This window comes from Ursus maritimus, unplaced genomic scaffold, assembly GCF_017311325.1.
Source record: "Ursus maritimus isolate PB19 unplaced genomic scaffold, ASM1731132v1 scaffold_20, whole genome shotgun sequence".
Taxonomy (NCBI): Eukaryota; Metazoa; Chordata; class Mammalia; order Carnivora; family Ursidae; genus Ursus; species Ursus maritimus.
Genome location: NW_024424453.1, coordinates 43,022,711 through 43,036,537, shown reverse-complemented (window position 1 = coordinate 43,036,537; position 13,827 = coordinate 43,022,711). Strand labels below are relative to the sequence as shown.

Genomic DNA, 13,827 nt, shown 5'->3' with positions numbered 1-13,827 from the left:
ATCAATGGGGAAGGGTCTTTTCAACAAATGGTGCTGGGAAGAATTGGACGGCAACACAAAAGAACAAAAACTGGTCACTTTCTTACCATACACAAAATAAATTCAAGAGGATGAGAACCTAAATGTGAGACCTGAAAGAGCAAAACTTCTTGTAGATGAGAACCCAGGCAGTAACCTCTTTGACATTCACCATTGCAACTGCTCTAGATATATCTCCTGGAAGCAAGGGAAACAAAAGAAGCAAAAACATAAGTGGGACTACATCAATAAAGCCTTCTGCGACGGAAAACAATTAACAAAAAGTAAAAGGCAAAACTACAGAATAAGAACATCTACAAATGGAAGCGTATCCAATAAAGGGGTCAGTCAAAATACAGAGAGCATGACAACACTCAAAAAACAAATAATCCAATTCAAGAAATGGACCCGTTTCTCAAAGAACTATCGAGATGGCCAACAGACAAAAATGCTCATAATCCATACATCAGGAAATTCAAATCAAAACTTACATACCACCCTCACACCTGTCAGAACAGCTAAAATCAAAAACATGAAAACAACAGGTGTTGCTGAGGGAGGTAGAAAAAGATTTTATGTACTGTCAATAGGAATATGGCTTGGTATTTTGGCTTCGCTGTGGAAAACACCTCGAAAAGTTAAAAATAACACTACTTCATGAACAATTACAATGGGTGGTATTTACCCAAAATTAAAAATAATTCAAGAGATCGTGCACCTATGTTTAGCATTATTTACGTAGTCTTTACAGAAGCAGCCCAAGTGTCATGGACTGATGAATTGTTGATAAAAGAAGATGGAACCATTGTGAATATCATTCGATGCGTGAAATGAAAAATTGTCATTTAACAAGCATGGTTATGGAGAGAATATTACGCACTAGAGTGAAAACGGAAATCAGTCTATCAGAAAGATAAGCATGAATCTCACTCATATGTGGAGCCCAAGAAAAACAAAACAAATGGCAAAGGGGTAAATAGACAAACCAAGAAACAGACTCTTAACTACAGAGAACAAGCTGATGATTTACCAGAGGGGAGGTGAATGCAGGGATAGATAAAAATAGGTGATGGAGATGCCCTTGTATGATGGTGATATGGACCCTTGTACCTCAGCGTACTGTACACCTAAAAAATGCAACCTGGTGGTGGGTTAAAATTTAAAAAAAGAAAATACTCATAAACCCCTTTCATGACATTGTGCTGATCTGTATCTCACAGCCAGCCGGAGTGTAAATACCAGCTTCTCCAAAGCCTCATCAATGTTAGCATACATTATCCTGTTTTCTGCTTACCCACAAATACTTTATAGTGGCGTGATTAGAATTCTATAGCATTTCTTCCTTATTAGAGAGGCAGTTACACATACAGCTTGAGAAATATTAAATCTTGAGTATAGCACTCCATGGCTCTATGTACACACCTCTGCATCTACAAACCAACAAAACACAAAGAACATTAAGAAACTCCAGTGATTTCTTTAAGAGGTGTTTCTTTCAGTGGTGGCTCCCACACAATGTGCAACCACCATTTGGTTCTTAGTTAACTATTTTAGAACATAGATTTTTAAAGTATGTACTTTTATATTCTTTATATTTTGAGATCCTGTGTGCTGTAATATAACAGTGAGATTTGCTTTTTATTGCTGAAGGAGAGTATTCCATTATGCGAATACACCCTGATGAGCCTCCCCTTTTTCTTTTTGAAATACTTGGGTTATTCCATTTTTAGCTCTTATCACTAGTAAGTATTATTAAACAGAAATGAAAACTTATGTTGAAGTATTTGTTTCTGGGTAGTAACTGCTACAGATCATAGGTAGGTATGATTGAAAGTGATATTTTCAGTGTTTAACTATAGCTATTATAAATCCAATCATATGAAGGTTGTCACTTAATGTTCCACAGTCACTGAGATTCTGTTCATCTTTTAATAACTTTTTCTTCTGTTCCTTAGAATGGATATTTCAACTGATCTATCTTTTAGATTCATAACTCCTGCGACATTTCCATTCTGAAGTTCTCCTTATCGGGCTTATTTTTTTAGTTACAAAATTTTGATCTGTGGGTCTTTATTATTTTGAACTCTGTTAAGATTTGTCTTTTATTCACTGCAAGTATATTTTCCTTTACATTCTTAACCAATTACAACAACTGATTTAACATTCTTCTCTAATTCCAACTAACACATATCTTGAAGTGGTCTCTGTTGATTTCTTCAATGGGTATTTTTATTAATTGCACATGGAAAAATCTAAGCATTCTATCATCTTGATCAGGATCATGTAACATGTTTGAATTCTTCGGCTTTTCTGAAGAATTTTTTTTTTTTTCACTTGGTCACTTTTATTTGCTGTGATTTCAAACTCTCTGGGACCTCTCCCTTGCCCCCAATGTATAGTGGGTAGCAGCTCAAAAGTTTGGAGACTGAGTGGCTTAACGAGTGCTTGCTGCTCCAGATGTAGTTAGGACTGGGCCAGAGACACAGACAGAGTGCATATACACAAGAGGCTCACCTTCTCTAGCTCTCAACTTGTTACTATATCCCTCTCTTACCATCATACATAAATACAAAGTTTCTACATAGTTAAACCCTGTTTTGGTCCCTTGGGACCAATAAAGCATTTGTCTGTTGTTGCTGGTGTGTGGTCAGAGTTGCAGCCACACCCCCACAAGACGGAGACTCACCAGTACTATTCCTTCAGCTCCCCCTCTGATTTCCATCTGCTTTGTCTACCTCTAACTGCCTTCATGTTGTTATTTTTGTATTTTGTTCATAGTTTATAGTTGTTTTCTGCAGAAGACATGTACAATAAGAGCTGTCCAGGCACGCCAGCTAGTCTCCAGCTATAACTTTGTGAAGTCACCATATCAAGTTTGCAGGTTACATATATACTGTAGGTATGGTTTGATCTCATATCACTGAGGGTGCGGGCAAGTATTGTTCATGTTTAATATACGTGATTTGTCAAAAAAAAACTTTGCGTCCTTTGCTCCTTTTTTAAATTGGATATTCACCGTTGCTTACTGGTAAGTCTTTATATAAATTAAGGATATTAGCAAACCTTTGTCACATATGTTACAAACATATTTTCCTTATTTGTGATCTTTTCTATTATGTTTGTGGTATATGACATACAAAAAGTTTTTATTTTTAAATTTGGTTTATATTATGAAAAAATATAACATTTGATTCTTTTAAAAAAATACATGTTCATCATGGGAGAAGTTTTAAAGAGCTATTCCATGAAAATAAATCACCTATATTACTTCTTCCTCAATACCCTTTTTAAAAAACTGTTTTTTTAAAAATCAGGTATACATCAGAAGGTCTGTTGTAACTGCTGTCCGAGTCATATACAGTGTGACCCAAGCAGACCCATTTCACCATGCTATAGAAATTTAAGCACATTCGTATTAAGACTGTAACAGTAACTGAAGAACAGCCCATGCCACATGTCATACCTTGAGTGAAGTAATCTATGCAGTTCTCGTCAAATGGGAGTTATTGTGGCAAACAAGGATTGATTGGGGAAGACCCGAGAAAGAAGGGGAGGTGGCTTCTGGTAATTTCTAACTGACTTCAGCACAAGTAATATGTTATCTATCCTGTCTACTTAAATCTTTTACTAATAGCCAGGATATAAAAAAAAAAAGTTTAAAAGTAATGTGAGAATATGAAAAAGCTACACAGAAAAAGAACCTATGATCACACTTCGCTTCTCATGTTTCGAATGCCATTAAATTTTTTGGATATATTTACTTTTCTCAATATATATTTGTAATGGTGTTGAAGACTATATCTGCCCACTTTACTTAGTGAATGAACATGTTCACACATTTGTTAATGATCCTTCACAGACTCAACTATTGTTATAAATATTTGAGGTGATGATATCTTTCATTAAGAAGATATGGTGCTTGAAAATCAAAAATTCAATTCTGGTAAAAAATAAACATCAAAAGTGATAGATATTATTTACTACTAATTATACAAAAATAAAAGAAAACATCAAGTTCAATGCATAAAATCAAAATTATTATGCTATATGAGTATGATTGCATTTTTAACAGTAGGTCTGTAATTTGTGTGGGTAGGGCTATGGCTCAAGAGTGCCATAAAAATATCCAATCCCGAAAGTAGTAAAAATTCAAAGTGGCAAGCTACAGGAAGAGAAAATAACTTTCATCTTGGTGAAGTCTGGGATAAATGCCACACCATCAACGAAAAGTAGTAGCTTTAAGCATAAACTAGCACACAGGCGAAAAAAATACTAGGCAAAGCATATCATCACTTGCAAATCTACCACCAGCGAACACAGCTAACTGATCTAATGACACTGTTTGATTGACCCTGGTAGAAATGTGCCTAGGCGCGTAACAACTGATTAGGTCGACGTAAAATATATTTGCTATCTGACATGGTTAATGGTATGTTAACAGAAGAGCACTAGCTTTAGGAATTAAGATACCGGCGGATTCTAATATCAACTGGGATATCTTCACCAGTCACACACGATACCGAATAGAGTAATTTAATCTCTTTATTGTGGTATGAGACCATATCCTCACATTCCCCCTCTGGCTGCCCAGCACCATTGTTTCCCTGTGAGTACTGAGGTATAGTTCTGTTAAATTACCAAATCAGCGTGTTATGATTTGCTCTGGAAGAAACTTGATCTGTGTGGAATCTTAAAGAAAACCAAAAATAAAAAAATTGTCAGTTTTTGGTACCAGAACTACTGCAGTTCTCCCTGATTCCCTTTAAAATAATTTTTACTACTGTTGTTTAATATGGTGGTTTCAGCTTTTGATGTGTCTATCCAGGCACCTCAGAGTGCTCGTCAAAACTAAACTCTTAATCCATCATCACAAAATGCGACACTGAGATAATAATACTTTATACCTTAATAGCCACCTCCACCTCTGGTCACTACAGTCCCATTCTTTTACTTGTTTAGGAGAATAGGAAGTTCTCTCTCTTTCCTGTTGCCTTTACAACTGCGATGCTCATCCTCATCATCTCCGTTGCTGCCGCACCATCCACCATCACGTCCTTAAAGCGCTGGTGTCCTGACTCCCTAGCCTGCATTTTACACTAAGACGCAACAGTATTGGGTATTTCTGGGCTGTCGCCAGACCCGGTCTCTTTCCACTGCTCTAAGCCATCAGTGTCTTTCCATTTCTCACCCAGTACCTACAAGTCCTCAGTACCAAGACCCAAATGATTCTGCCCCCACTGCTGCACCCTTCACTGTATACTTCTCACTCGTCTACCTTGCCACGGTGACCTTTTTGGTGTGTTCCTCAAGCAGGTGAAGTTTAGTCTAGGCTTCAAGGTCTGCAAATACTGTTTACATCACTTCCTTCCAGAACATCATGCCTTCATTCCCGTTTTTGTCCAAATGTCACTTTCTTGAAATTACATTGACCACCTATTAGAAACTGGGCTGGTGTCAGTCAGTTAAGGGTCAGCTCTTGGCTTTGGCTCAGGTCATGATCTCAGGGTCATGGGTTGAGTCCCACAATGGTCTGTGCTCATTTGGAAGTCTGCAGTCCTCCTTTACCCTGCATGCACTCTTTCTCTATCTCTCTCTCCAATTAAATAAAATCTTAGAAAGGAAGGGAGAGGAGGAGGGAAAGGGAGAGGAAGGAGGAAGGAAGGAGGAAAAGGCACAGTGCCATCTTAGCACCTCCCATGGCCCTCCCTCGGCATTTTCTCCAATCATTTAAATTTACTTATAATAGCCTATGGCCCATCTCCCTCTCCCTCCATTGAAATGAAAGGTCCATAATGAAGTAAAATTTTGTTTCATTCACTGTTCATGTAACAGTGGCTGGGAAAATATTCAGTAAGCATTTCTGTGACTATGTTCCATATAACCCCTGAAGTTCAAGTGCTTAAGGGGAACCTGAAAATTCTGTTTTCCCAAGAAGCTATGTCTTCAGGGGGGCTGAATGGCTCCAGTCATTAAGCATCTGCCCCAGCTCGGGGCATGATCGGTCCTGGAATGCCAAGCCCCATTCGGCCTCCCCTGCTTGTGCCCTCTCTCACACTGGCTGTGTCTCTGTCAAATAAATAAGTAAAACACAAAAAGTGTCTTCAGGGCACTCTGAAATTACCTGAGCTCAAGGAGCCAACAGGTTGAGTGAGACAATATGTTAATGCAGAAAGAGCTGGGTTCTAATCATGTATTTGATATTAATCCATGGTTTGAACTAAGGTTCATCAACTGCCGAATCTCTTACATAAAAGACACTGGAAAAGATGGTATTTAAAGATTCTACCCATCACTTAAATTCTGTGTAAGACTTGGCTCTTTGGCAGTGTCACTGACTAACTAAACTACAGAAATAGTTTGTAATAAACACATGGTGAAGTTTAGAAAATCAACAGGAAGCTGAATTTGAGTGTGATGACCTGGAAATCTTATATAAATATAATATGTCCTAATAAGTTAAATCCAATAAGATTTTCTCAAACTTTGCTAATAGAGATAGTTAAAATTAGAAAAGACATCTAATAATATGGATTCAGAGTTAAATTTGTGCTGTATTTCTGAGTTTGGTCATCATTAAAACTAGTTTTAGGGTTACAGTGCAGAATCAAAGGGATAAAAAAATCAACGCAAACACAATTATTCACTCATGCATTTAAAGGCAAGGACCTGGGTACTATATCAGAATGCAGAGTAAGACAATGGTGGCGGGTGGGGGAGGGTGGGAAGAAGCAGCCTGACAATGCAAATTCTCAAATTATGTGAGCAGAAATCAGCTGCCATTAAATTAAGAGAATAAGCTGCCGTTGCGCTATTTAGCCATTCTTAGATCAAAGAAAGTTTTTTCTTTAGCTTTGAGGACTGAATATAAAATGTTAGGGTCATCATTAAAACTGGTTTTAGGGTTACAGTGCAGAATCAAAGGGATAAAAAAATCAACGCAAACACACATTATTCACTCATGCATTTTAAAGGCAAGGACCTGGGTACTGTATCAGAATGCAGAGTAAGACAATGGTGGTGGGTGGGGGAGGGTGGGAAGAAGCAGCCTGACAATGTGAATTCTCAAATTATGTGAGCAGAAATCAACTGCCATTAAATTAAGAGAATAAGCGGCCGTTGCGCTATTTAGCCATTCTTAGATCAAAGAAAGTTTTTTCTTTAGCTTTGAGGACTCAACATAAAATGTTACAAAAATCTGACAAATCAGTTTGCCTAAAAAAGGTAATAATACATGCCTAAGGACACCTGTACAAAGAAAGTGGCTGTGTCGCAGTTACCTCTTCGCAGGTACGACACGCAGTTAATGTTCATCCTCGGGCAGGAGGCTGACGCTCTGCAAAAATGCCAGGGGTTAGGCTACGGCAGTCTCAGACAGGGGTGTCCCTTTAGCTCTGGCAAACACACACCACTGCCTGTCATTTTAACGAACAATACCTTCTAGTTTTAAAAGAATGCAGAACACCAGAATTTAGAAAGGAAATTGTCAATATATCCTGTGTTCTGTTGCAGAACTAATCTTTCAATTCTATTTGTATCAAGTCTCTTCCTGGGAAGGGAGGGAGGAAGAAAGAAAGGGAGGGAGAAAGGACAGACTTCAGATGCTTCTGGTTTCTTACTGGAAAACAAATCTAAACTTTTGTTGTAGGTTTTTTAAGGGGCTCCAAAATCACGCTTGACTCCCAGTCTCTACTTGCCGATGTTCCCCAGACACACCACTGGTCTCTTGAGGTCAATCTCCCTACTGCTGTATAGACACACTATGCCCATTCTAACCTCTGTGCCTTCAATCCTGAGTTGCGGTATAAAATGCTTTTCCAGCATCCCTGCACTACCCACATCATTAGGCGCCCTTCAAGGTCCACTTCGTAGCCCATGTTCTTCTTTCAGTCTCACCCGACTAAACTGGAATTCACTGGCTTTTCCTTTTTCTAAACTAACATGTAGATATTTTATTATAAATTGCTTTATAGGATGTAATTCTATTTTACATATGCCTGGTTTGTCTCTCATTAATCTCACCAACCAGACAAGTTTCTTAAACCAAGTCTCCTACTCTGCCTCTATAAAACTTCTTAACAGTGCCGAACATGTAATAGGCAGTCAATAGATATGTAATAAGACTGCTATTACAATGAAAAAGGATTTTTAAAAAAGGTTTGAGCAAATGTCTGCTTATCTACTTAATCTTCTTGATCTATCTCCAATAAAAAATAATTGATGAATAACTTAGAAAAAGGATTTTTAAAAAAGGTTTGAGCAAATGTCTGCTTATCTACTTAATCTTCTTGATCTATCTCCAATAAAAAAATAATTGATGAATATAAGAAAAATCTAGAAAACTTAGAAAAGGAACACATTTTTTAAAAGATTTTATTTTTAAGTAATCTCTATACCCAACGTGGGGCTCAAACTTACAACCCCAAGATCAAAAGTCACACAATCCACCAACTGAGCCAGCCAGGTGCCCCAAGAACAAATTTTTTTTCTTTTTATTTGACACAGAGAGAGAAAGAGAGCACAAGCAGGGGAAGTGAGAGAGGGAGAAGCAGGCCAAGCAGGGAGCCCCAAATGGGGCTCAATCCCAGGACCCCAGGATCATGACCTGAGCCGAAGGCAGGCGTTTAACTGACTGAGCCACCCAGGCGCCCCAAGAACAAATTTTTAAAATCACAAATACTTCCAAAACTTAGAAGTAACTTCTGTTAACATTTCTTTATAGCGCTCTTTCTTCATAGTATTAGTCATAATTTTAATTTGAATATTTCTTGAATAACTACCTCCCCTGGTTAAACTCAGTAAGAACAAGGACTGAATCTGTCATATTTATGTGCACAGTGTAGTATCTGTGCAATGCTTGGCCCATGGTAAATGCTCATAAAAAAATTTACGGAATTAGTTAATTTTGATAAGCCCTTCTTGTATTTTTTAATTTAATTAAACCAGGGGTGAGGAAATTTTTCAGTAAAGAGTCACGTGGTAACTATTTTCGGCTTTGTGAGTTATACGGTATCTGTTGCAACGATTCAACTCTACTACTGCAGTGGAAAGGCAGCCATAGGCAATACCAAAGTGAGGGGCAGAGCTGGGCTCCAATAAAACACAGAGGCAGGCAGTGGGCAAGATTTCACCACAGGACTGCAGACTGCCAATCCCTGAATGAAAATGATATATTGTGACTAGTCTCTCGTGGCAACAGTGGACTTACTATGATTGCAAATGCGTACATATCATTTCCTATAACATAATTTTTATAATCAGACTATCGATACCTAAGTTTGGGGCAATACTTCATAGTATACATAATGTGGTACTGAATATACTAAGGCATATTCTATTGGATACCTCTGATCATTTCCTTAAGAGACACTCCTCCCACTGTAAATGCTAGGCTAAGCGGTAGCCATATGTATGAATTTTTGTTCGGAAAAAAAATACTCATAAACTAGGGGAGCTTGGGAAGATGGTGGACCAGGAGGAATCGGAGCTCACCCCGTCCCACATTTACAACTGGATACCATCCACATCCAAGTCAGTAAACCGGCAAGTGATAAGAACAAACTCTACTACTGAATATGGAGAAGCAGCTGCCTCAGAAAGGTCAGGAAGGTAAGAAAGATGGAGGTGACTACCTGCAGGAGGAAGAAAGCTCCTCACACCTCACACCCGGGAGCTCACATGGGGAGAACTCACTCCCATAATCTCTGGCTTTAAAATCCAAAGGGGCTGAATTCGGTGAGTTTGTAAAACAAGTGAGACTCAGACCCTGGAGCTTTAGAAGTCAGCTGACTCAGCACGGGGTGAGCCTGGAGGGTGAGGACAGCTGGGTCACTGCCCTTAAAGAGACAGCAGCCTGAGTGCAGAGGCAAAATGAAAAAGGGCAGTTTGCAAACAACACGGCCACACAGGAGACAGATCTATTAATACTGATTTCAGAGTGTTGGGGACTTCTCCAAAAACGAGGGAGCTGGCAGGCACCATATCCCTTCCCCCACCTGCCAGCAAAAACAAGGAGGCACATGCGGGAGGCCAGGCTGCAGACACTTGCTACCTAAATTGCTAGCAGTGTACCATCTTCACGATTCTCCCGAGGACTCGCCCACTCAAAGCCTGCTAGCCTCACCTCTAGGCTCACGGTAAATTTTGTTAGTACGTGTGCACCACGCCCACCACCAGATGTACAGCTCCTGCCTCCCACAGTGCCCACACACGCATCCCCACCACCATCCATGCCGGACCCAGCCACCGGCCAGCCATCATCACGTTCCCCACTCAGCCACACCCCCCCAACTGCCACAGCACTTTGGGAAATCTGACATGGGACTAGTGGCCCTGTGCAAATATTTCTACCATCACCACCCAGCTGACAAGTATCCCAGCAGGCACATCCCCCAGAGCTGACCTGACTGGGCCCCACTAACGCCACGGGAGCAAGCACAGACCACAGCAGGCACAGAGTCAGTGCCGACGACCGCACTGAAAAGAAAAGTGACTCCAACATGACAGCAGGACATAAGCAACACGCACGGGATGCTCTCCTGAAGTGCCAGGTTCTGGGGAACAGGGGACACACACTGCAGGGCACTCCAGGACCTCCTCTGCATAAAGTCATGGCATTCAAGAAAGAAGACACAGCTGACTTTCTTCACACACAGAAACAGACACAGAGAGGCAGACAAAATGAGGAGACAGAGAAATAAAAGGAAAATGAAAGAACAGGACAAGCCCATGGCCACAGATCTAAACAAAACAGATGTAAGCAACATGTTTGACAGAGAATTTAAAGCAGTGATCATAAGGATACTCACTGGACTTGAGAAACCAATGGAAGACATGAGTGAGACCCTTTATTTATTTTTAAGATTTTATCTATTTATTTGACAAAGAGAGAGGCAGCAAGAGAGGGAACACAAGCAGGGGGAGTGGGGAGAGGGAGAAGCAGGTTTCCCGCTGATCAGGGAGCCCGATGTAGGGCTCAATCCCAGAGTCCCAGAACGCTGGAATCATGACCTGAGCTGAAGGCAGACACTTAACGACTGAGCCACCCAGGCGTCCCCAGTGAGACCCTTTAAAGCAAGGGAAGGAATAACATAGCAGAGATAAAGGGCTCATTAAACAAACTGAGAAAGATGCTTAGTGAACTGAACAATAGGATGGAAGAAGCAGAGAAACGAATCAGTCACCTAGAAGACAGAGAAATGGAAAGTAACCAGCCTAAACAAAAGAGAGAAAAAAGAATCATACAAAACGTGAATAGCCTTATTAGGGAACTCAGTGTCTCCATCCAACATAGTAGCATTCATATTATAGAAGTCCCAGAAGAAGAGAGAGAAAAGAGGGCAGAACATTTATTTGAACAAATAACAGGTGAAAATTTCCCTAATCTGGGGAAAGAAACAGATATCCAGATCCAGAAGGCATAGAAAGCTCACACTGAAATCAACAAAAGCTGACCCACACCAGGACATATTGTAATTAAATTCACAAAATATAGTGGTGGAGAAAAAATTTTAAAAGCATCAAGACAAAAGAAAAACAGTAACTTACAAGGGAAAACCCATAAGGCTGGCAGGAGATTTTTCAACAGAAACTTTAAATATATCATGCCACTCCCTCTGACTTACAAAGTATTCGATGAGAAATTTCTGCAACCAAGAATACTCTATGCAGGAAGGATATCACTCAGAAGAGAAGGAGGAAAAGAGCTGCCCAGACAAACAAAAACCAAAGGAGTTCATGACTATTAAACCAGTCCTACGACAAATATGAAAGGGCACTCTTTGAGTGGAAAGGAGAGATCAAAAGTGACAGTATAGAGGTAGGAAACACAGAAGCAGTAAAAATGAATATTTCTATAAAAAATCAGTCAAACAACGCACAAAAAAAGGATACATAATATAATAACATACACCTAAAATGTGGGGAGAGGAGAAAAGATTGGGTTCAAATTTAAACAACTATCAGTTTAATGTAGACTGCTATATGCAGAAGATATTGTATACAAACCTAACAGTAACCATATATCAAAAGCCACTGATAAAAATACAAACAAGAAAGAGAAATCCAAATATATCACTAAAGAAAATCAGCTAAACAGGAAAAAGAGGCAAGAAAGGATCAGAGAAAATCTTCAAAAACAACCACAAAACAGATAAAAAAATGACAAACACATATCTGTCAATAATTACTTTGAATGTAAATGGATTAAATATTCTGATCAAAAGGCATACGGTGTCAGATTGGATAAAAAAAAAAAAAACAAGACCCATCTATATGCTGCCTATAAGAGACTCATTTCAGATCTAAAGACACCTGCAGTTGAAAGTGAGGGGATAAACAAACATCTATCATACAAATGGATGCCAAAAGAAAGCCAGAGTAGCAAAACTTCTATCGGACAAAACAGACTTTAAAACAAAGACTGTAACAAGAGACAAAGAAGGACACTTTACAGTAATAAAGGGAACAATCCAACAAAAAGATATAACAACTGTAAATATTTGTGCACCCAACATAGGACCACCCAAATGCATAAAACATAACAAACATAACGGAACTAATTAATAATAATACAATAAGAGTAGGGGACTTTAACATCCCACTTCCACCAATGGACCAATCATCTAAAGAGAACAGCAACAAGGAAACAATAGCTTTGAATGACAGAAGAACAGATGGATTTAACAGATATATTCAGAACATTCCATCCTAAAACAGACTATTCTTTTCAAGTGCACAGGAAACATTCTCCAGGACAGATCACACATTAGCCCACAAAACAAGCCTCAACAAATTCAAAAAGACTGAAATCACACCACACATCTTTTCTGAGCACAACACTATGAAACTAGAAGTCAACCACAAGAAAAAATCTGGAAAGACCATAAATACATGGAGGTTAAATAACATGCTACTAAACAATGAATAGGTCAACCAGGAAATAAAAAGAAATTAAAAAGTACATGGAAACAAATGGAAATGAAAACACAACAGTCCAAAACCTTTGGGATGCTGCAAAAGCATTCTAAGAGGGAAATTTATAGCAATAGAGGCCTACCTCAAGAAAAAAAACTTCAAACAAACAACCTAACCTTACACCTAAAGGAGCTAGAAAAAGAACAAGCAAAACCTAAAACCAGGAGGAAGGAAGGAAATAATGAAGATTAGAGCAGAATAAATGATAAAGACAAAAACAAAACAAAACAACCAAGAGAACAGATCAATAAAACCAGGAGCTGGTTCGTTGAAAATAAAAAAAGAAAGAAAGAAAAGAAAAATCAATTAAGCTGATAAACCTCCAGCCAGATTTATCAAGAAAAACAGAAAAAAGAACTCACGTAAATAAAATCACAAATGATAGAGGATAAATAACAATCAACACCACAGAAATAAAAACAATCCTAAGAGAACACTGTGAAAAACTATATGCCAACATACTGAACTACCTAGAATTAACAAATTTCCAAAAACATATAAACTACCAAAACTGAAACAGGAAGAAGTAAAAAAATTTGAACAGACCAATAATCAGCAAAGAAACTGAATCAGTAATAAAAAAAACTCCCAATTAAAAAAAAAAAAAAAGCCCAGGACCAGATGGCTTCACAGGCGACACCTACCAAACATTTAAAGAGTTAATACCTCTTCTTCTCAAACTATTCCAAAAAATTGAAAAGAGAAGAAAACTTCCAAATTCATTCTAGGAGGCCAGCATCATCCTGATACCAAAACCAGACAAAGACTGCCCACTAAAAAAGAGAACTACAGGCCAACATCCCTGATGAACACAGATACAAAACTCCTCAATAAAAT

The 13,827-nt window shown here is 38.8% G+C and overlaps 1 protein-coding gene across 2 annotated transcripts in view; it reads right to left on the bottom strand.

Moving 5' to 3' along the window:
• CMC1 (C-X9-C motif containing 1) overlaps window positions 1-13,827 on the bottom strand; it is a 94,401-nt gene that overhangs the window by 40,165 nt on the left and 40,409 nt on the right. The gene's annotated exons all lie outside the window — the stretch shown is intronic.